We start from the raw sequence: 25,932 nt of genomic DNA, 5'->3' as shown, positions 1-25,932 counted from the left end.
ACGAGCTTGAACCCTGCGGTAACACTGCTCGAGGCGGGTTTATTTTTTAACGAGCTTGAACCCTGCGGTAACACTGCTCATGATAAGTTTGCATGCCCCCAGCATAATAACGCAAATTGAGGTGCATGCCCCCCAAGCTTCATTGCATTCAACTCGGTGGTTGGAATGAAGGTTTACCTTTGAGATTTGGAAAGGGGATTTGTTTCATTTTTAAATGAGGTTGACACAGTAAAAGAACCATCCTCAAGATTCCTTATTTCATTTTTTAACGAGGTTGACACGAGATAAGAACCATCCTCGGAGTCCAAATCCATTAGATATAGAAGGTTTCATATTCCACTGTGGCCACTTCCGCCAGATTACTCGGAGGCGGTAGGGCAAAAGTACCCATTAAGGCAGGGTCTTTTAGGAGACCTACTCCGATATTTTGGACCGAATGATTACTTCCATGGATCATTGGAATGCTTCCCGTAACTTGTGAACTATTGGGGAGAAATGTTTGTTGGTCGACGATTGTAATTCCTCCTTGGAAGGGAAATGCAATCTTCCTGAAGTAGGTCGACACAACTGCAGCCATGGCATATATCCAGGGCCTTCCCAGTAGGATTTTTTAATCAAGGTTTCCATCGATTACTTCAACATCAATTTCTATTGTTTTCTGTCCTAGTTCAACTTTCAAGTTACTTAGGATACCATATGGGGTATATGTCCTTCCGTTGAATGCTTTTAATGTCATCGAAGATCGTGACAAGGTTGGAGATCCTAAATTTTTCCAGCAACTCATCGACATAACGCATGTAGATGCCCCCTCATCAATAATTGTTCGATGAACGGTTTTGTTGAGGGCTTTCACTTGAACAAGGAAAGCTAGTTGAGCTGGTAACTGAGGGTCATATCCTTTATGATCAAAGGCCACAAGATTGGAATCCATTGGGTCAATCCCACCTATTGCTGATAATAAAGCTTGCTCTTGGGAGAGGCAATTTTGCGGTACCTCAAGTGTCGACATAGCGGACGGCGATTGGGCCAAGTCCTCTATTATATTATAATTCTGTGCTATTTTTGCACGAGGATTAAATGTCGATTTGTGCACTACTCGCTTTGGCGACTTTATCATTTGTTCAGGAATGATGGGTGGCACAACTTTGGTCAAAGTTGTTGTCGAACTACTAGGTTGTTCATTAGCCTTGTTATTCGACACCTGCGGATTCCCATAATCTTTATTCCTTGCCAAAGCATCATTTTGCTGCTTTGAGATAGAAAAAATAAGCACTTGGGATCGGGAATCATTTTGATTAGCAACCAGTTTGGTTCCCGGGCTTGGAAATGGATCAGTCAATACTGTTGAGGTTTTTGAACTCTTAAAGAGTTTCTTAACTTCAGCTTTATGTGGACAATCTCTCGTCTGATGATCCTCATCGCATATATGACACCCCGCAGGGGATTTCCTTTGCCCAGAAGGGTTTGTAGAAGGATTTTCAAGAGATGACTCATCCTGCTTCCTTTTTCTCCCTTTCTTTTTCTTCTTGCCCCCTGGTTGCTTCAATTGTTTGCCCTTGTCGGTCGACACGGCATTTACTTTCGAGGTAAGAAGTTCCTCATTTGCATTTTGACTAGAAATCTTACGGGCCTTTTTAGACGTAGCCTTTGTCGATTTCGTGTCTGTTGCGCCAATCATGCCATTGTCGGCATGAGAGTCATTGTTTGATTTACGAGGAGGAGGAACTGAGAATTCCGTTCTAGGGGCATCAGGTATTTTATCGTAGAGCGTGCCGGACTGAGTGTAAATCAAGTCCAAATATTGTGCACGAGCGATAACTTGCTCTTCTGTTATGACTCCCCCCTTTGCCACATCTTCCGTGATGGAAGGAAATAATGACTTAATAAACCATTCAGCTAAAAGCTGATCGGGAACATACGTTTTCACCATTCTACGACGACGTCGCCATTCATGTATATGATCAAATATGTGAGTGGTCGTCGTTTGTTTGAAGTTGGTAAGAAGTTCGGTTCCCGTTTCGTACCTTATCGGTAACTGAAAATGGGTTAAAAAGGTTGTGGCTAGGGTACTGAAGTTGTCGAATTAAGCTCTAGGCAATTCGATATACCATTTTGCTGCCGGACCAGTTAACATCCTCTGAAAAAGGCGAAGCCTAATCGAATCATTGTTTAGGGTGTTTGACGAACACCATAGATGAAATGTCATCACATGATTCGACGGATCTTCACCCGGATTTCCATTAAATTTAGGAATATCTGACGGAAGTTTATGCGGAATCGCTGGCCACCAAGGGGCATAAGCAATTGGATCATTCGTCAGCCGGTTTAGATCTGGTAATTCTAGAGTTGCTACAAAGGGAAACTATTGATTTAGGTTAGGCGAAGCGTACCCAGGATAAGATGGAATCGCCTGAGAAATTGATCTTTGCATACCAGCATAATGTATTTGATGTTGGCAACTTTGACAAGGTTGATGGGCATAACCACTATAATATGGTTGTTGATAACCGCTTTGGAAATGTGGTTGCCCATTACTTACAAAGACTTGTTGCTCAGGTCCTTGATATGATTGCTGGAATGGCGGTTGTTGAGATTGAACCAGCCCTGGTTGTTGGACCATTTGCTGTTGTCCAATACTGGATGAATGACCAAGATGAGGAGTCATAGTACTTGTTTGAGCCTGAGTCACTCCAGATAAGGAGGCACTAACCTGAGGTTGTGATTGAGTCATTGAGACAAGAGGCTGTTGTATTGCAACCTGAGAAACTTGGGGTTGACATACAACAAGTAACGCTTGTACTTGCGATGCAGTCACCATAGCAGGTATAGTGGGAACATTCGACACAGGGTGGACTGGTTGCATTGAATATACAACCCTTGGTTGCTGAGGCAGTATTGGTACCCAACCGCTGGATGTAATTCCAGTTTGACCTGAACTTTGTTGTAAACTCCCATATGGTTTTTCTCCAGGAGGGAACGATGAAAAGGCATACTGCCCTCCATATGGTGGAAATCCAGTACTTAAAGGGTAGATTGGCCTTTGAATACACATTGGATCAACTTGTTGAGTTTCGACATAAGAAATACCAGATGATAATCTGGATGAAGAAATAGGAACTGACCATGTCGTCGAAACAGTCCCCGATTGGACTCCGGCTTGTTGTTGATAACTTTCCGGGATAGTTGGTATACCATCGAACATCGTTGGAGTAGCAGCAGGAGGCTCTGACACTACTGCATCAGATGACACAGTCCTGGATGTTGATGGTTGTTCAGACATATCTAGTCTATCCAAAATATTTCCTAGCAATTCTACAAGAACTTGTGATGAACGGAGACTAACTTCGAAGATCAACGAGGGAAAGGTGATGATTATTCCATTTAAAATAAATTTTAGACGCTTTGACACAACTCGTTTTTTCAGTTTTTAAGAGTCGAGAAAAAACAAAAGATGACTCTAGTCTCCTTCGATTTTTAATGAGCCTGAAGTGACAAGTGCTCAGATGGACCTTTTCCGTTAAGGAGTCCGAAAAGGAACAAAAGGGACTGCTCTGGAGATCTAGGTAGAGGGAGTACCAAACCAATCGCAAAACTGCAGAATACTTTTTACGGTACGGCAGTCAATCTTCCCAAATGTTGTGTTTGGTGCATTGCGATCAGTAGGGCGACCGACACGGCTTCCTATGGATAAAAGGTTTTAAGCCTATAGGGGTCTCCCAATATATACTCGACGGTACATGGGAGCACAAGTCCATACTAGCACTTATCGTCTCAAAGTGGAGGAATCACCCAACCATCAGTGAGGACAACAGTTACGAGGCTTTACGACGCCGGAATACGTCTCTAGCCTAGACCTCTAAATGTTGTGCGTTAAGTTCCAAAGCGTTGTTAGATTCATTCAATTTATTTTAAGTTGATCTTTCTTAGAAGTTTGCCTTTTGGGATCACCACGAGATGTAGATGTAATTCCTAAAATGCAATTTAAAGATGATAAGCAAACTTTTATCTCTTTTCAGCAATGAAAATCCTAGCTACAAGGGGAAAAGAAAGACACAATCTTTTCTCAAAGAGCAAAGAGCACACTGTAAATGCACTTTTCCTAAATCAAGCCAAACAGGCTATCAATATGCAAATGCACATATGCATGTATTTGTTTTCACTTTCTTAATATTGATGCCTAAAAAGAAAGTTGATGTACAAATCTGAATTTACTTTCAAGTGACAAACACAAACAAGCTTCTTTTTGAAATCAAAAGGTAGAGAAGATTACGACACTTTGTGATTTTGAAATAAACACTCGTTTCGACACTAGAAAGTGACAAATTCAAACCAAAGGCAAAAGTAAAAGCATAATCGACTGTCAACAGCAAATAAACTTTCTCCTAAGATCAAAATCGACACTTGCGACAGATCTAAATCCAAGGACGACAGTATGACTATTCTACTCTTTCAATGGAAAACTGTAAATGATGTAACAAACACACAAAGAACATCTACAGTCTTTTTGTACAAAGGAGGCAGAATTAAGGCAAAGAAAAGGGGTTTTTAAACAGACACACACTGATTACAGGCTGCAAAAATCAGAGACAAAACTGAAAAAATGAAGCAAAGAACCTCAGTTGCACAGGGCTAGGCTGATCAGCGCACCTGTTACACAGAGAAACTGGATTGCAGAGCAGGTAGTCCTCTCGGGAATTGCGTTGAAATGCAGAATCTCTTCACAGAGCTTGCGCTGGGGCAGAAACGAGAATTCCTTCCGGGTTCTGGGTCACGGTTTGCAGTTTAATCTATGGTTTTTGGCCGAGTAAAAGCAATCAGTAATGCACAATCAGAGGGTGGATTTAAAGGAGGTCTAAGAGCTATCACAAAGGTTAATCAGATCATTTGTGAATCAGTTGTTCAAATCATAAACAAATCCAGTGAATGGATTGGAGTAGTAGGTGTCTACTTTGCATTTGATAATGGTAAATGCAGTTCGATTGCTACTTCTGTGTTTATGAAACAAACAACAAGAGAAACACAAACAAACTAACTATACACGATCCCCAGTGGAGTCGCCATTTTGTTAACGGGAAAAGTGTCTACTCAGAATGCCCCTATCCCACTAAGGTGTGACAGTACCTTAGAAACAAACAGAGAAAACTATTTTCGTATTCTTCTTTATGAACTATAAACGAAGAGGAATAGGATGAACCAACCTGTGCCTTGCGCTAGTCCTTTGATCCACTCTCTCTCCTCTTTGACAGCTTCCAGCTACCTGCTCCCTTACTTGCCCAGCTTCACCAAGTTCCTGCAAGATCACAGAAGAAGAAAAGTACACAAAGACATGGATTTATATTCATAAATAGCTTAGGATCATATTTAAGCTAAACATGCAAATATAACAAAACATCATTGATACACAAGCATGTAGGAGAAACTCAAATAATTTTATTGATATAACAAGAAGGTCCAGGAGGAGTTACAACCGATGATTCCTGATCCAGCGTCAACCCCCCAGCAAAGGAATCCCCTCTTCACCTCCAACAAAGCATAAATCACCCAATACACTGATCTCTATCTCAAAACCAACAACAATTCTCTGCAATGTACAAAATTCCAGCTTCCAACCTCTGGATTTCTGGGATGAGAGATCTATATATAGATATTTGCAGAGGTGTGATTCAGCTCTAGTTTTTTTATTAGTGTCTTCTCTCTGATAGTTCTTGATGCCACTTGGAGATCTCATTGATCTCTTACTCATCCTTGGGCAATTTTGAGAGGCAAGTGTCCCATGAGAAGTTTCTGGAAGATTCCATGATCATCCACCTCGCAAACTGTCTCGGCCACTTGTCTTTTCCCGTCCATCGCACCCTCACAGTGTATTTAGGTGCACTGATCAACGCACTTCCCATGTGTACAAGGTGCGCTGCATAGCACCCTGGCCATGGAGCAAGTGCACTGATCGAGTTTTGACCAATTTTGAGTAGTTTCTGGTGGAGAACTTCTGGGAGAAGCTATAATTTGTTGACCTTGTTCCTTTAGGAGTTAGAACAACACTTTTAGGTACTTAGGAGCCCTTGGTCTATGGACATTTCATGCTTAGAGCTGTAAGGCACAAAAATGTCTATAACAATATGAGCACTCACAAGATTAGGGTTAGGGTTTTGGACGTGCATACCTAAAATCAAGGAGCTATTCTTAGTTAATTGACACATGTAAGATAATGAATTTGAAAACACATGACACAATGGTAATTAGAAGTGCACATGGATTCCCTCGGGAATTGTGCACTCCATATTTTCAAGGAATACATAGCTGGATAACTCTAGGAACTATGTAGTTGGTTGTCTTAGCGGATTGTGCAATTCACTGCCACAAAGGGTTGCACAACTTTCTTGCACAGTTGATTGTCTATCTCAAGGGGTTGCACAGTTCACTCCAACAAGGAGATGCATAGTTAACTGTCATAGAGGATTACACAATCCCTTAGGGAAAGAAATGAAATTAGGGTCATTTAGGAAAGATTAACTTGTTTTCACAAAATTTCTTTGTCTATCGTCAGAAGTTGTGAAACTATTGTCAACAGGGACTAACTGTCATCATGGAGTGCCCAATAGTTGTTTAAGGGAAATAATAGTTAAGTCATCACAAGCTTAGCATGAGAGAATGAGAGGTTATAATACTTATTAATTCAAGAAGAAAACTTGACTCAAGTTGAAACAAAGGTTCCTATGGATAAAGGGAGGCTCCAAAATCAAAGCATGGGAAAAATTTTGGAGGAGATTTGTAGCAACTACGACACTTGAAGAGACACTGGTAGAACTCCAACTTATTTATTTGGGTCTAACTTTGTGCCTTGAGTCTAGATTTTAGGAATTATTGTCTAATCCCACAATTTACTTTAGTTTTCTTCTCTCAATTAAATATATAGTCTACTCCATTCCTCTTGTTGTCTTAACACTTTCATATGAAAGTCAAGCTTCATTTGTTTCAATTATGGGTTAGGAGTATGTAGAAGTGTGAGTGTAAGATGTCAAAATTTTGATGTTATCTATAGGGTCACTCTGCTACTAGTAGGCCTATTCAGTACCCTGATGGAGTAACTACAAGAGCAAAAAAATTGCCTCACTTCCAGTGAGCCTATTCAGCACCCAAGCGAAGTTGCTCGCTTCACCTCTCCTCACAAGAAGCCTTTCTCTTTTTTCACCCCTTATTTTATTTTCAATATTCTAATTGGTATTTTATCAACGTTTATATTACCAAGGTGGAATGGGATCCCAACGTATTGAGATAAAGGGAGGTTTCTCCTTTAGAGATAGTTATATACCTCTAAAACTAATATGCTTGCCATTAGTTTTCTCCTTTCCCTTCTCTAGTTGACCGAGTTGAGATGTTAAACCAACCAAATATATAAAAGGCTTACCCAAGGAAGAATTTCCTATTATAGGTATGAGCATCATAGGTCTACTAAGGCTTTATTTGGGAGAAAAACATATTTTCCTTCCAAGCATAATGGATTTTTAAGAATACAAGGCCCATGCAAAGAAGACGATACATAGTTTACCAAGTGTTGATAGTTTTAGAATTTCCTCTTGAAGTTTACCAAATTTCTCTAGATCCAAACAACACAACTTATTATAAATAGACTCAAATAAAAGTTCAAAAGAAAAGGAACAAATGAAATGATGACGATAAAAATAAAGCAAGAAAGAAAAGTATACTAAACCTACTACTAAACTAACAAAAGGAAGGTTCAGGTTATGTAAAGTGAAACTTCTTATGTAACCAAAAAAGAAGTTCCTAACCTATGAAGATGAGGGAAGGAGCAATAAATAATTCTATCAAGTAAAGTGTAAAAGAGAAAAGATAAACTGATAAGACTCGTCCCAAGTCCTAAAAACCAAAAACATTAGCAAAAAAATATAAACTGAAATCTTGAGCTAAATAATCTATCATTATTTCATGATGGTTACACACACCTCGACAACTTCTCATGGAAGATAAATCATTCATAACTTCAATTGTGGAAAACATCAAGAAATATCAGAGCTTAGTACTAGTGAAAGAGCTTTCCATGTAAGATTCTTCTAACCATTCGACAATCAGATCATGATATGGAAAAAACAAGGTGAAGAATCTTGATATTGAAAGGGAAATAAATTTTTAACATGTTCATTCAAATCATTAAGATTAACCCATGAGGGGATTGGATTTGATTTTTTTTTGGAATCTTGCCGAGATAGCGAGATCCTGACATAACCGTAAGCAAAGGATGAAGTGTCACAAATTCTTGACAAGTTTCCAATTTATTGAACGATGAATCATCAAATACCGATGAGTTGGAAATATAAACTGATGAAGACGTAAAATTATCACTAGGTGTTTTAATGAATACATTAAGAATTCCATTGGCTATATCATATTTCACATTCAAGTCCAAGGAATATTTGTGGTTGGATGAATCATATGAAGGATTTTCTTGAGAACATGGAGTTACAAACTCTACTTACTCACAAATTAAAGATGATGAATGAACCAGATTATGAACAATGGATTCTACCCTTTCTTCTTTTAATTACAAATTGTCCCTACACCATTCTTGACTATGATCAAAACCAACAATATGAAAATCATCATCATTTAAAGGAAGAATTGGTGTAGGAGATTCATTAAACATACCAAGAGATGATGAATAATGAGTTAATGGTGAAGAGGGGAAGATAAGATCATATGAAATATCACCTAAAATGATAGGAGTTTTTTCACAATATGAAACCCACACATAATCATGATAAGAGATATCATGAGTCTCTTATTTTTCTACTTGAACAATAACACCATCTTGTAGTTGATCACTATAATATTCAAAAGAGATTGGTGAAACATGTTGATCAAGTCAATCAAAGCAAAGAGCATCATAAGAAATAACTGATAGAGAAGACAAGGTGTATAATGAAGAAGAAATGTCATTAACCAAATCAAATTCAGAATTTAAGCATGTATTCACTTTTTTCTTATGAGTGCAAGATTGACATGTGACAAATAAATCAACTATCCAATCTCCACATTTTCCAACGTCAACATTGGTACATGCGACCACTTCATTTGATAAATAAATGAAGGAAGGGGAAGAAACAAAAGAAATATTAGATTCTTCCTTTAGAAATTTAAGTATTCCATGACCAAGAAAAGATGGAAGACTTGTAAGAGATTCAAATTCAAGAGGCTCCAAAGAAATATGCACCATAAATCAAAACTTTTTATTCATAAAATCCCAATCCATGTCTTCCTCATAAAAATCATAACAAAAATGAAGAAAATGGTCAAGAAAATCTTCCAAATATGCATCAGATGTCATTCTAATTTGAACAATCTTCTTATGTACACTTTGATAATCATACCTACCAAAACTTTGGTGATCTCCATGACAAGTTGTTCAAAAGAATGAATGAAAGTATTCAACAATGTATAACACCATTATTTAGCACAACCTTCAAGAGTGAGAATGAAAAAACTACAATCAACATTATCACAATTAGCTTCAAATGAATAAAAAAATTCAAGAAATGAAAGGGTGTGCTCAAGAATGGTTGTTTTTCCCTCACCATTGAACTTTAGATTTGACGAGTTATGAAGTATTCACATAGGAAATTTCAGATTTGCAGTATTAAAAAAACATCTTGATATTATGAGATGGGAGGAAGCCATTTATGATAAATATTGAAAATAGGCTTCATAGGCTCAACTTGTCATATGTCCCTCCTAGCCCCAAATCCTATTGATGATGCTAGATGATGACAACAGAGGAGGGGGCCTCCCTGGTATGATTTCCCAATTAGACCTCACACCATTTGGAGTAGGATCCCCAATAGGAAAGTAATGTTGATTACAATGATTGTGATATTAAAGATGTGCCTTGGCTGCAATAAACACATAATAATACATACACATAACTTTGATGACAAGAAGTGAGTAAACTTTGTGTAATATAAATTCTAATGCATATGAGGTACTTTCACATAAAGGAACAAGTGAGTGAGCCTCTAGAAGAAAAGTAGTAGTATTATCCTAAAAGAGACACACACACATATGAAAGAATCATTAGTTAACATGCAAAATAGTTCACAATATAATAATGATCATGAAATCAAATACAACAGACATTCAATAAGGTATATACTAAAGCTAACAAAATAGTTCATTGACTTTAGCATGAATGAAGTAATATATACTGTAAAAATTTAAATAATAGACTTACAATATCCACGATACATGCGTGAAAGTGTGCTAGCTCTAAGATATTTTGATAATTAAGTGAAATTTCCAAGTATACAATACAATGATATGGCGTTAGCCCCAATAATGGAACATGAAACTACCACTTTATTCTCCAAAGAATGATATTCTCTCCTGTGCAAAGATAGAGAATCCAAGGATACCAATCCTAATATCAAATTCCTTTCCTTGAGTTATGAGGGTTTATTTATAGCAAATGAGGTGACCTTTGACCTCCTCTTGTGACCTATGATCTCCCTCATGACTCTTGAACTTATTTTGTCTTTATTCTATCTAATGAATCTTCATATTCCCTATTTGACTCTTGGACTTCCACTTACATATACACTTATTATTATTTTCTAAATACAAAATCACATAAGACAAAATGTGGCTAGAGCCTAATAAGACAAAACTTTATACATTATTCTTGAGCTTGAGGAAATTCTAGCTCGACAACTTCTACTTGTAGCTATGATGTAACATATTGGTACCAAGCCTTGTACTGTGTTTCTATGTCCTCAAACTTTGATGGAAGATCTGGCTTATATCTGAATCCTACCTCCATTGCATCTGGATAGATCATTTTGTTACCAATCTAAACATTATTCCATAATAAGAACAATTTCATATTAAATTTGGCAGGCCTGAATACAAATTTTTGAATGTTCTATCTTGTGATCTCTAGATATTCTTTAATAGTTACCTACCTCAGGTTTCTCAAGAATTCTTCAATTTCTTTCTTGATAACATTTCTCCCCTTTATTTATGCAAATTCTCCAACGAAATATATCTTGTGCACTCTTACGAAGTAGTCAAAACTATTATACAGTGGTGAGTAGGCAGTTGTGATGTTGGCCAAGTAAGAGATGAGTTGCTTATTCCCTTGTATAAGCATTATAACCTTATGCCTTTCCAGTTTTTCAACCTGCCTTGTTTTTATGATCAACTATGATGATGCATTTATATACTTAGTGCCCCATTGTTGGATCACATTGATAATGGCATAAAATGTCTTTAAAACTTTGAAATTTTCTCACGACTGCTTTTGCATTGCATGCAAGGGCACCGCTGCCTTATGGAGGGTGATTATTTCCTCATACAACTATCTCATAGTGTCTCCCAATGATTGGATTTTCTCAAATATTTCTACCCGCAACTCCTTCATCTTAGAATCGAAGAAAGAAAATCTTTCATTCTTGGTGAGGAGATGACCAATGTTTTGCCTTGTAGAAGTTTAATCCTTTGCCAAGTGTTTATTTTCTTCCATCAAGAAATCAATGTTTACTTTTGTAGCCTATACAAAGGTTGCATTTGTTGTTGTGACTATTCTCATATTCTTCTTGGTATTGGGCACAATATCTTCTCCATGAGGATGGAAAAAGGATGAACCAGGTCATTTGGAAAATAATTCCACCTTTCCTACACTATTATATTCTTTAACTAATCAAAGCTAAGGCTAGAAATATCCATGACCAAGTCATCATCTAGAGGAGATATTCCCATTTCACTGAATGGGATGTGGCCACCAATAAGGGGAGGTGAAGGTTGAATCATTGTTTGTTCTACAATAGGTACAATGTACGCCTCTTGTTTATCCTCCTCATGTTCAACCTATATGTCTCGGGCCTATATTTTCTCTATTTCTATTACAAGCTCCTCATCTTATTTCTTCATCTTTTAATTGATTCTATTGTTATTCCTCTTCAAACTACTTATGCCATTCTTCTTCTTCTCTTTGTTTCTTCCATATTTCCTCCCAATGTTTCCTTTGGCTTATTATTCTTCCTTATTTCTAGTTTCTTGTTCTTCTTTCTTTCTCAACTCTTCCTATTTATGAACATCTTCTCTTTCCTTCATTTCTTATTCTTCTTTCTGCATTCGTTCCTCTTCTTGATTTTTCTCCTCCTCCTGTTGTTTCTTCTTTGATTCTTTTAACTCCTTTCTCTTATTCTATGTTGTAATGGCCTCTCTAAGAGTGATAGTTTCTTCTTTAAACTTTCGACTCCTCTCTGCTTCAAGATTGTGCTCAACATTCCTCTTATACTTGGAAGTGCTAACCAAAGTGGGCACTTCCTGTTGATTCCCTTCCTAAAAAACATCCTTCTCATGAAATGTATTGGAAGGGTTTTCCTCATTACCCAATTCATGTGCTAAGGAAGCATTGTACCAATTATTTATATTTTCTTCCTCTTTCTAGCAATAAGACTCATAAGGCCAAGAAAAATGAAATTGGCACATTGTATTTTACACACTCCTATGGGACTATATATGTGAAGTTCCCACTTGCAGAGGAAATGAAGGTCAAGGTGCCTTATTCTTCTACAAAAAATGGATTAAACCTATGCTATGTTGATATCCAACCTCATGCATGACCAATTTATCAATCACATACCTTAAAAATATGTGGAGGCCTCTGAGAACAAAAAAAATCAGGTATGTTTCTTGAGGTGAGGTAAACCAACTTGATATCTCTTCAACTCCTTTCCTAGCCTCATGGGACATGTAAGGGGATTCTTCCTCAAATATCATTTGATACAAAACCATGAAACAATTCTCAACAAGATTTTCATACACTCCTCTTTAACTATACTCTGAAAATACTTTGAAATGCACATTGATAGGGAGTTCTCTTGAGGTCCACTTCTATTCTAGACTTGGGAACTCATGGTGAGCACAAATACCATCTAGTAAGTAGGAAAACATGTTGAACTATGGTTTCTTTGCCTATGATGGTTCTTTCACCTTATTCAAATTAATCTTCAACTACTAGGACAACAAATTTTCCCAATTGAATACTTTCCCTTCTATGACGATCAGATAAAGGATGAATATCCAACCCTCATAGAATGACTCAATATTTTTTCGTCCATATATCTTGCAACACATAGCCATTAGGAATTGATAAACTATTATGAGGTACTTAGTATTATAGGTACCATCAGGATTTTGGTGAAACTTAGCTCATTTCTTCCACCATGACTTGATCACTTATGTGGTGTTCAAATAAGCCCAAGCTGCATAAAATTGGGAATTCAAGTGTTGCTCAGGCTTGGGTAACTTATGGTATGAGTGGAAATCATGTGGCTAGTAAGAGGAAAGTTTCTACCCACTAACACTGTTGATCACCATGTTCTTAGTGTCTAGACCCTACAATATCCATTTGATGGCATCAGAACAAGGTATCACAGGATACTTGCAGGTAACATTTTGGAACCTTGATTGGTTGATATTTTCATAGACTTTGTTATCTTCAAGATCCCCTCACAACTCCTTGATGTTGAAGACATATTTGATAGTTATCCATGCAACAATGGAATCTTTGTCAATAAATCATTAGGTGTCTAACAATATAGGCACTCGTTTCAAAGAACTGTCGATGGCATCCTCAGTACTACTATTTGTGACCTCCTTTGATGATCCTTTCTTTAGAGGCATGGTGTTGGTGGATGATGAAAGATTGATGTCATCCATATCTACACTACTTGGTGAAACAAATGCACTAATGGCAACAACAAGTTAGTTATGCAAAATATTAGCTAATCTATCAATCAATCACAAGTAGAAGATAGTCACTAAGACAAGGGTTTGTGTAATGCTTGGGCATAAGGGATGTAGAGTGAATTCACTTGTCACTAGAAATGTGCACTGCGTAGTGTCTGAGGTAGGATTTCATAGGGCTTGACAACAAGGGAGAGGGACTAGAGATTGAGACTGCACAAAGCAATGTTTTTGCTAGAGAGAGGCTCCCTATTGCAAAGTGCTTAGTGACAAAGGAAAGGAGGGCCTAATTGCTAAGTAGGATTGAGAATTTACAACTGGGGCCAAGGGATAACATAGATTACATTTACAGAGGGCAAGGGGGAGCCTATATTTCCTAAGAATGCACAATCCGCAGTTGAAGAGGGAAGGAGGTTCCGGGATCTACACAATTTTCTCTAACAGAAGGAAAGGCTTGAATCTACTAAATGAAGGGATAAAGGATGTGGATCAACCCAAGATTCATCCAGAAAAATCATTCACACTGAGCAAGAAATATAATGAAGGGAACAAGACATGCATGCATAAATACACCAAACAACGATAACTACTCGTAGGTTAAAATACATAGATTGCGAAGCGACACTAGAAAATGATTGTAAAAGACTGAAACAATAGTTACAAAAGATAATAATAGTTAAAACGACCCTTTTTATGTGAAAATATGGAAAAAACGACACTTGCAAAAGTAAATGTGACAAAAGCAAAAGAAAAAGTGACAAAAGAGAAAGAAAAAAGTGACAGTCGAGAAACTTACCCAGAAAAGCAGCATGATAAAGACCAAAATCTCCTTGTGCTCATGAGAATGAATAGAGCTAAATAGGTGAGTGTGAAAAAGAGCTCTCAGATGGTTTTGTTATATAGATGAGAAATCACTAGATTAGGTTTAGGTTTTTGTGCATGCCTAAAATCAAGGAGATATTCTTAGTTAATTGACACATGTAAGATAATCAATTTAGAAACATGTTCCACATTATCAATTAGAAGTGCACATGGCTTCCCTTAGGAAGTGAAAAATTCCTATTTTCAAGGAATACATAGTTGGCTAACTCCGAGCACTATGCTTTTCACTAGTTGTTGGGCACAGGATCCCCCAAGGGTAATGTTGGGGCTAAAAGCCCATATTTTGGTAAAATTTTGTAATCCAAGTGTAAAGACTCCGCATTTTGTGGTCACGGAGTGCATAGGTGTTAAAGAGTCATAGGGTTGCCCGCCCTTATTTTGGAAATGTAATGTCGGCTGTAGAAGATCTACCCATGGTTCGTGGACCATGGAATTGTATAAATAGAGCTAAGCTCTAAGTACTTTAAAAGCAATCAAGGAAGAATAGAAGATAGACACATGAAGATATGATGTATGAGAGATATCTCTAAGGTAGAAGTCTAAGTTTGGGTCATAGCATAGGTAGAGGCTCTGCAGCTAAGTGCACAGAGGCCTGGGGTAGAAGTCTGCAGCTGAGTGCGCGGACCCCTATAGTTGAGTGCGCGGGGCGGGTCGAGTTTGTAATCATCTGGAATTATCAATAAAGAGAAGTATTCCACAATTTCTGCATCTTTATTTCCTGTTTATGTATCTTGTTATGTTGGGTATGAATTTCACTTATAAGGCTTATATGATGCGCGGATGTATGTAAATGTGTTGGTTAAGTGAATGCAAGTAATAACATATGTTTACACGAAGCTAACTAAGATCGGTTAATAATATAAGTAAGACACTTAGCCTAGTTTGGGAGATATCGTAGTTCGCTGCCCTAGCGGCACCAAATTCCCTCAGTCGTAGGTTAGGGCTGCATGAAATCCAATTGTACCCTTTTGCGAAGGTACTGAAGGGTGGAAAAAAGGGCTAAGAAACCTGCACGAAGGCAGGTATAGTCAAAATAAACTAACATCACAACCATCTCTGGGTGCGGAAACTTGGTTCCAGCATCCCCCCATACTGCGTTGGGTGAGACTTCAGTCCACGCTCTGTGGGTTGATGTCGAAAGGGCCAGTAGTGTAGGGATTTGTTTGGCTAACTAATGCTAAACTTGGGTCAAACCCCCTCAAGCCAACAAATGGTTCTGTTGTTGGGACCAGAATCTGCATAAAATATGTGTGATGTCGTATCACTGGAATCCAACTAAGAAGGAGATTGGACACTGGTTGGATAGAGAAATCCACGAATTCGTGGCACAGGAGAATAAAAACCCGCGACTGATAAAGGAACGGTGGATGGACCGGTACCTGTATACAAAGATCCACGATATATTTTTCTACTCTTTCCATATTGAGCTATACGAGTGGATCACAAAGCTAGCAGATAGCCAAGTAAGGTGGAACTTGACGGTCATATTGTGTGGACCTTAGAGCTAGTGCGAAGGTTGGAAGCATCGGAGGATAAGATCGCCTGCGTTGTCGATCATTGGCTCGATCGCGTCATAGAAGGATTTGTTACTGAATTCGCAGTTGACACCTTAGTCAGCTATAGCGAGGAAGATTGAAGCTTTTTTAAAGGACTGTGAGATAAGTAAGTAAAATATTTGAATACTTGGATTAAAATTCTATTGTGCAAAAATGGTTTTGCAACTACCTTCATGTTCAGGACTATGCAAAGCGGAAAAATTTATAGAAATGAAGGAAATAAGGGTCTAGAGTATAGCCACTTAATTTCACCTCCATGAAGGGACGAAGAAACGATAGCAAAGGTTTCTCTGTGAAGTGCTATTTAGTTAATAAGACAAGGATTCCCGCGAATACCACCTGTTAGAGTCAGTCTTGTCAGTCCTCCGTCAGAGATCAAAACTCTTTATGCATTTCATTTTTAGGTGTCCCGCTCCATTCACTCAGCTGCATTCTACTAGGGGCATGCCATAATCTGACGGAAAAGGTCATGCTAGTCATTTCCCCTCATGTCTGGCTCCTGCTGGCTTTGGTCTTTTGTCAATGATCACCAAAGTCCATGACAATCAAGGTCTAGTCCTTTAATGGACAAAAGTCATTTTTGATCATTAGGTCTAGGGATTAATCAATTTGGTCTTTAAATATGTCCAGTAAAGCCATGTAGGCCAGAGTGATGCCCTTACAAAGTAATGATTCACAGATTTTCATCGTCATACAGATAAACTTCGACTGTTCTTCAAAACTCTATTTTGAGGAAAAGTCAAACAGTGTCATTGGTGATAAAATTTCCAAAAAAAGTCTTCAGTTGATTTCTCCAGGCGCAGTCATGGTTTCCATGGCCAAATGCCCTGTCATGCAATCCCTACAAAGAGTGCCGAAAATTTCATCATTTGAGATAAAATTTCAGAGGAAAAGTGAAAATCAGGGTTCTTTTAAATCAGTTAAAAAGTGTCAAAACATAACATTAGAAAAATGGGTTTTTGAAAATAAAATATTTAACCCATGACTTTCAAGTCTTTAAATATAATTTTCCACCAAAATCAAAGTCATTTTGCAAATCAAGTGCTTAAGGAAACATTGCAAAGGTTTGAGTGTGCATCATGCGTGGTTTGGAGCAAGATTGGAGGTGATTTCAGGGCACGACACATATAAACAGGGGCACGGCGCACACAGAGGGTGCAGTGCACACAAAGTCGGCCCGCAATGCATTTTTCTAACTGGTGCAGCGCACACCCAGGGTGCGGCGCACTGGGTTTTGCACGTGGTGCACACAGACAAAGCACCAGAACCTTGCCAAACTTCCTCAAATCTTTTGTGAAGCCCATCAAATTGCAAGGTAGGCTCTATAACATCACTGGTTCCTCAAATTTTGTAAATGATATGGTGATTTATGGCAATGTTTGAAATGCAACAAAACTCATAAAGCAACCACAAGAAAACACAAAGGGCCATTTTTGCTAGGGTTGTATATTTGTGGTGTTGATGCCAAGGTTCCATTTTCCCTTCCTTACCATTTTTCCTTATCCCCCTATGCCATTTTTCCTATTATCACTACCCTAAAATATTACCAAACTCCTATTCCTTATCCCTCCACTATTTGGTCAATACAAACCCCAAACCCTACCTTGTCAAAACTCCAAAAACCCTACCCTATTAAATACCCAAACCCCCTACATATCCCTAAACAAACTTCTCCCCATAACCCCTATTCCCATCACATTACTCCCCTCCTAATACTCCTTTTTGTTTCATTTCTCCCCTTGGTGGAAGATATCACAACAACACCTAGTTTCACCATCATCAAAGGGCAGTCCAAGCACAATACATAAACAGCAGTCATGGCATCTGAGGGTTCATCAGAGTATGAGGTGGAAACTCACAGTGATATAGCTTCAGGAGAACAGGCTCCCAGGAGACATCACAAGAGCGGCAAACATGTTAGGGATGAGCCAAACACCCTCACTGAATTGCAGGCATGCCCTCTTGCTATGTCATGTTTCCAGCACCTAGCATGTTTTGAATTTTGTCAAAGGGTGGCTAACGTTAGAGTTCATCATGAGTTGGCCCGTCTTTTTGTGCTTCACCTACATGGAGGTCAGTCTATCTTGGCCGGGGTCACCTTCACATTGACACCCGAAACTATCTCAGTGGCAACAGGCATACCAAATGTTGGAGAACAGTGGCATAAGAAGAAGAAGGTGGATAGGCAATACTATGAGCCTTACATTAAGGCCAGTTGTTTGAGGCACCTCACAAGAGTCTTCCCATTCAGATATTTGAAAGATGAGTATGCTCCACTCATGAGGTTGATCATGAAGTACTTCAGCTGTGAGGGGAGGTTCTCTCATCTATATGCCTATCATATCAGGTTGCTCATGCACTTTACTAGGGTGCGGATGATGAACCTCTCATTTTTCATTTGTAGGAACATAGAGAGGATGAACAATTTCATGCAACATAAGACCCCTCAGTAGCAGCTTAACAGTGTTTATCACTTTGCACTTATCTGGATTTTGGTGGATCATCAGTTGGGATTGCAGGGCATTGCTTGGGAGGATTTCATTTCTCGTGACTTCTTCAACACTCCACAGGTAGTATCAGAGGCAGAGCATGAGATAGGTGGTCCTTCTCATCAGTATGAGCACCATGAGACTGCTACTATGCTAGTATTCATCACCTATCAGAGAGGCAGTAGACATTTGTTTGCAGCGGCAAAGCGAGTGTTATCTCCACCCAGGGTGGAAGGGGCCTCGCTTCCTACATCGATGACACAGGAACAAGACAGAGGTAAGGAGCCAATGCATGATGAGGGGCCTTCAGGTGAGCCATCAGGTGAACGAGAGACAGAATTCGTTCTCCTTCATGATGATGAGACAGATACAGAACCGATAATTGCAGAGCTTAGAGAGATCATCCAGGAGCAGAAATCAAAGATTGAGGCCTTATCGCTTGACTTGAAGAGGGCTAAGTGGAACATGAAATACCTGCAGCAGAGGAACAAATAGCTGGAGGATCAGCAGGCGATTATGGAGCTAAAAAACATTCGTGAGCATCGCCAAGCTGCACAAAGGAGAAGAGCTGAGCTCACGTCATTGGAGCAAGAGATCAATGAGGATCGGGAGGCCAATCTAGAGAGAGTTAACATGCACTTGGAGAGGCTATTGGACAAGGCTGACAAGGACCATGCCTTACTGAGACACATGGCCTTCCATTACAGGGCACGAAATATGAGTGCAAAGGCCCGGATAAAGAGCTTGAAGGAAAAATTGAGCAAACCAACAAAAGCGGCAAAAGAGGCAAAAGAGAAAGATTGGCTTTGAATCTTGGCTGAAGCTTCCTTGTCATAGCATAGCACTTCATAAAGGACCTCTCACATGACAAATTTTTGGGCAAAACACAAGTTTTTTCTCCCTGTGGCGCGGCGCTAAACATTGGGAGCTCCAAATGAAGAATGGTTTGCATTTTTGGATTCAGCATGAACAATCACGACTACTGGTGCTTGGACAAGAAATTTGGGCAAGATCTGAGTCTCCAGGAGGTCAAAAACACCCAAAACATGACCTCTCTACCCCTATTTTGACACATAAGAATCAGTCTTGGGAGAATGAAGATTTGGAGGGGCAAATGAGCACAAAATTCAGAAATTCTACTTGGGTTAGAAAGTAGACAGGACAGGCTTTCCAACAAGCACACTTGGGCACATTTTGGACTCCTACAAGTGCCTCAAAATAGGCTCCAAATTGGCGCGGCGCACATAGAAAATGGCGTCGCGCATATAGGAAAAAAGCCCAATTTTACCTCCGTTTTGCGAAATTTCGATTCGCGACTTCTCCAAGTGGGCCCGCTCATCTACATTTAAGTTTTTTGGCACCTAAGGTGGCATTTAAAGTGTTTTCACTCCAGATTGGCTTCTATCCAAGTGGAAAAGGAAGGCAAACAGTCACCCAAGCCATTTGTCATGTTTGTAACGCTGCACCTGTAGCTAATGGTTGGCTTTCCACTTCCATTTTGTAATGATTCGAGTAACTCCCCAACCTCTGGGCATTCTATCTCTTCATGGCACATTCTATATATTGTATGCAGACTATTTGCAAAGGGTTGGTTGGCTTGTAATTTCTGGGAGACTATGGGAGAGAAACTTAGTTCTGCATTGTATATTTTGACAGAGGATTAATGAAAGGCAGCGGCTCTGTTTCATGAGATTCATGTGGTTGTGAGTGTAGAAAATGTGTCTCTTATGTTTCATATGCATTTCATAATGTTTCACAGTTCATTTCATATTCATTTCCAATGAAATTTTCTAAGTTAGATAAGTTAGAATTCAATTTTATTGCTCTGCCTGTGGGAAAATTTCATGTTCAGTGTTCTTATTCTATTGAAAAGGATTCATGTACTTATGCCCTTTTCACCCTCCTAAGAAATTCCTCCATTCCGTGTTATTTCAAACTAAATTTCGACTTTCAGCCTGCCTTGCCTCACGAAGTAATATGTGCCTTTGTATTAAATTCTCTGCTCATTACTGTTCGTTGGTCCCATACCATCCCAGAAACTCAGTCATTCATAAAAAATTGCTTCTTGTATCCATATTTACTTACTAGCCTAAGATCAATATTTCACTGTTAGTCATCTCAGACCATTCCATTTACTTATTCGTTGAGCGTGACTCAGAGAGAGCCCTCTCCTGTTCTGGTAGGGCTAGCTACCAGACTGAGCGTGGTTTGTGGTTACCCTGAATTTTGCCTTCCTTTAGCCTAAGGCAGATTTAGGTGCTAACATAGTGGCGACTCCACTGGGGAACGAAAATGGTTTGCTTGAAGATTGTCTTGCCCCAGTACATGTATCAAGTGCAGATCTGATGGTTGATGGTGGACAACGATCAGACATAAGAAGGCTGAAATCATTCACCTGGCGACTTCATTCACTACAAAATCCAGAAATCAATGCTTCATGGTGACTCCACTGCAGAGAAATCAGTAGCTTTGAGATGTTCAAGATGGAACGGGTTGCAAGAAGATACGCTCCCATGAGCTAAGATCACATTCCAGGCTTCCCAAATAAAATTCCGAAGGTAGATTGGTCAAGGAATTTGCCTACATTTAAAGATGATGGTAGGAAGGATGTTGCTTTACATCTGATCAGATTTCACATGCATATTCACAAGTTCAAGGTTGATTTTCCTGAAGATTGCTTGATGAAGATATTCCTGGCCACTCTAGAAGGTGAAGCCCAATCTTGGTATGAAAGTTTGCCGCCTGCTTGTATTTACTATTTAAAGGATTTTCATGCCCTGTTCATTGAAAGATATCAAGAATCTTATCCATCATTAAATCTAGTTCAGGACTGTTGCAAACATGCTTCTACTTTTATTGAAAGCCTTGAAAAATACTATGAGGATGATAATTTTATGGATGATGAGATCATGGAAGCCTTGTATGAAAATCCATTTCAGCAGCATAAAGAAGATCAAGAAAATTTGCAGCAGGATCAAGATCTTAGTACGGTGGAAGATGAAGGAATTTTTCATCTTGACAGTCAACAGGAATTTCATGAAATGGATCAGCTATATGAGGAAAATTTGTATACTCCTTCACTTGAAATTAATGAAGACAATCACTGTTTGAGAAAGAGAAAACAAAAATTATTATCTCCTCTGTCTGAAAATGAGATAGATCAACTCTTGAACGGTCAGGTCACAACTCAAGTTAACGCAAATCTGCAACGTGCACATAGTCAAGAAGGTGACGGTAGAAATTCTTTCTCTGGCGAAAACGATGATAGTCTTGTAAGTAGCTTTATAGATCAGCAGGTTGAAGATTTCCATATGGCTAAAAGTGATGAAAGAGAAAGTGTCGTTTCAGATCTGTCCATAAAAGAAGACAGCAGACAGAGAAGTCAACTTTCAAATTCAGAATGTGATAATGTTAAGACAGCCATTTCAGATGTAGATTCAGATTGTGATGACCAAGAAAACCTTGTACAAAGTCCCATGAAAGAGAACTCTGCTGCTGAAATCATCTAGGATGAAGAAGACAGAGTTTTGGATATGAATGTTCTCATGTCAGCAGAACACAGTCTTCATGAAGAGGTAATCCAGTCAGCTCATGAACAGCAAGATGAGATCGTTGCTCAAGTAAATGAAAAAGCTCTAGGTGAATTTATGGTAGATGATATAAATGATTGTGTTGGGTTTCAAGAATCATTTGAGGTTTCTTTTCTCATGATTTATGAATGCAAAGACAATTTGGCTGTCATATCATATGAAGATGACCTACAATATATTTAGACTTCAACAGACCAGACCATTCAGGATTCCCTTTCAGACTCTTCCTCATATGTCTCATGTTTTGAAATGTTCTTTGAAGAGGAAATCTGCTCACCTATTTGTTCAGAATTTTTTGAAGACTAGGAGCATACTCTTATTTATGAAGAAAGACCAGAATCAAGAGAAAAAGATACCTTGTTTTTTCAGCAGGAGGAAAGACTTCATGTTTTTCAGGATCCAATGGCAGATTTGTTGCAGTCAGCAGTGAAGGTGATTATTGCAGTATTCAGTGATGAAGGGGATCATGGTCAATTATGTTTTTGGAGGCCCAGTTACCAGTATCTGTTGTTGACCAGAAGATCTGATTCGGAGAATCAATCAAGGAGGCATCTACTTGATTGGTTACATTGGAAGACACATTACACATGATTGTACATATTGCATTAGTACATAGGTGGCTGTCATCATGATTTGAAACCCTCGAATCTTGATGAATTGCTGCCATTGAATAAGTTTTGTCAGTTCTTGTTTTAGTTAAGTCAGTCATGAGTCATTTCCTTTTGCATTGAGTCGATTTTTTCAGTGATTTTAGTTTGTATTGAGTCAGTTTCAGTCAAGTTTCAGTCAATAAATTGAGTCATGTTGGTTTTTTAGAATAATGGACTCCATAGCCCAATGGACGAAGGCACTGTCTAGCTCTTCTAGAGATCTGTTGTTCTTGGCACCTCCAAGGAGCTACCATCCCCCATTGGAGCCAATGTTAGAGTCGGTCTTGTCAGTCCTCCGTCAGAGATCAAAACTCTTTATGCATTTCATTTTTAGGTGTCCCGCTCCATTCACTCAGCTACATTCCGCTAGGGGCATGCCATAATATGACGGAAAAGGTCATGCCAGTCATTTCCCCTCATGTCTGGCTCCTGCTGGCTTTGGTCTTTTGTCAATGATCACCAAATTCCATGACAGTCAAGGTCTGGTCCTTTAATGGACAAAATTCATTTTTGATCATTAGGTCTAGGGATTAATCAATTTGGTATTTAAATATGTCCAATAAAGCCATGCAGGCCAGAGTGATGCCCTTACAAAGTAATGATTCACAGAGTTTCATTGTCATACTGATAAACTGTCACTGTTCTTCAAAACTCTGTTTTGAGGAAAAGTCAAACAGTGTCATTGGTGATAAAATTTCCAAAAAAAGTCTTCAGTTGATTTCTCCAGGCGTAGTCATGGTTTCCGTGGCCAAATTCCCTGTCATGCAATCCCTGCAAAGAGCGCCAAAATTTCATCATTTGAGCTAAAATTTCAGAGGAAAAGTGAAAATCAGGGTTGTTTTAAGTCAGTGAAAAAGTGTCAAAACATAACATTAGAAAAATGGGTTTTTGAAAAGCAAATATTTAACCCATGACTTTCAAGTCTTTAAATATAATTTTCCACCAAAATCAAAGTCATTTTGCAAATCAAGTGCTTAAGGAAACATTGCAAAGGTTTGAGTGTGCATCGTGCATGGTTTGGAGCAAGATTGGAGGCGATTTCAGGGTGCGGCGCATATAAACAGGGGCGCGGTGCACACAGAGGGCACGGCGCACACAGAGCCGGCCCGCAGTGCATTTTTCTAACTGGCACGGCACACACCCAGGGCGCGGAGCACTGGGTTTTGCGCGTGGCACACACAAACAAAGTACCAGAACCTTGCCAAACTTCCTCAAATCTTTTGTGAAGCCCATCAAATTGCAAGGTAGGCTCTATAACATCACTGGTTCCTCAAATTTTGTAAATGATATGGTGATTTATGGCAATGTTTGAAATGCAACAAAACTCATAAAGCAACCACAAGAAAACACAAAGGGCCATTTTTGCTAGGGTTGTATATTTGTGGTGTTGATGCCAAGGTTCCATTTTCCCTTCCTTACCATTTTTCCTTATACCCTATGCCATTTTTCCTATTATCACTACCCTAAAATATTACCAAACTCCTATTCCTTATCCCTCCACTATTTGGTCAATACAAACCCCAAACCCTACCTTGTCAAAACTCCAAAACCCTACCCTATTAAATACCCAAACCCCCTACATATCCCTAAACAAACTTCTCCCCATAACCCATATTCCCATCACATTACTCCCCTCCTAATACTCCCTTTTGTTTCACTGTTCCCATTGGTGGCAGATATCACAACAACACCTAGTTTCACCATCACAGTCATGGCATCTGAGGGTTCATCAGAGTATGAGGTGGAAACTCACAGTGATACAGCTTCAGGAGAACAGGCTCCCAGGAGACATCACAAGAGCGGCAAACATGTTAGGGATGAGCCAAACACCCTCACTGAATTGCAGGCATGCCCTATTACTATGGCATGTTTCCAGCACCTAGCATGTTTTGAATTTTGTCAAAGGGTGGCTAACGTTAGAGTTCATCATGAGTTGGCTCGTCTTTTTGTGCTTCACCTACATGGAGGTCAGTCTATCTTTGCCGGGGTCTCCTTCACATTGACACCCGAAACTATCTCAGTGGCAACAGGCATACCAAATGTTGGAGAACAATGGCATAAGAAGAAGAAGGTGGATAGGCAATACTATGAGCCTTACATTAAGGCCAATTGTTTGAGGCACCTCACAAGATTCTTCCCATTCAGATATTTGAAAGATGAGTATGCTCCACTCATGAGGTTGATCATGAAGTACTTCATCTGTGAGGGGAGGTTCTCTCGTCTATATGCCTATCATATCAGGTTGCTCATGCACTTTACCGGGGTGTGGATGATGAACCTCCCATTTTTCATTTGTAGGAACATAGAGAGGATGAACAATTTCATGCAGCATAAGACCCCTCAACAGCAGCTTAACAGTGTTTATCACTTTGCTCTTATCCGGATTTTGGTGGATCATCAGTTGGGATTGCAGGGCATTGCTTGGGAGGATTTCATCTCCCGTGACTTCTTCAACACTCCACAGGTAGTATCAGAGGCAGAGCATGAGATAGGTGGTCCTTATCATCAGTATGAGCGCCATGAGACCACTACTATGCCAGTATTTATCAAATATCAGAGAGGCAGTAGACATTTGTTTGCAGCGGCAAAGCAAGTGTTATCTCCACCCAGGGTGGAAGGGGCCTCGCTTCCTACATCAATGACACAGGAACAGGACAGAGGTAAGGAGCCAATGTATGATGAGGGGCCTTCAGGTGAGCCATCAGGTGAACGAGAGACAGAATTCGTTCTCCTTCATGATGATGAGACAGACACAGAACCGACAACTGTAGAGCTTAGAGAGATCATCCAGGAGAAGCAATCAGAGATTGAGGCCTTATCCCTTGACTTGGAGAGGGCTAAGTGGAACATGAAATACCTGGAGCAGAGGAACAAACAGCTAGAGGATTAGCAGGCGATTATGGAGCTACAAAACATTCGTGAGCATCGCCAAGCTACACAAAGGAGAAGAGTTGAGCTCACGTCATTGGAGCAAGAGATCAATGAGGATCGGGAGGCCAATCTAGAG

This window comes from Pinus tabuliformis, chromosome 9 (assembly GCF_031772625.1).
Source record: "Pinus tabuliformis cultivar Carrire ecotype Pingquan chromosome 9, CPIR1, whole genome shotgun sequence".
NCBI classification, from domain to species: Eukaryota; Viridiplantae; Streptophyta; class Pinopsida; order Pinales; family Pinaceae; genus Pinus; species Pinus tabuliformis.
This window is presented reverse-complemented; position numbering follows the sequence as displayed.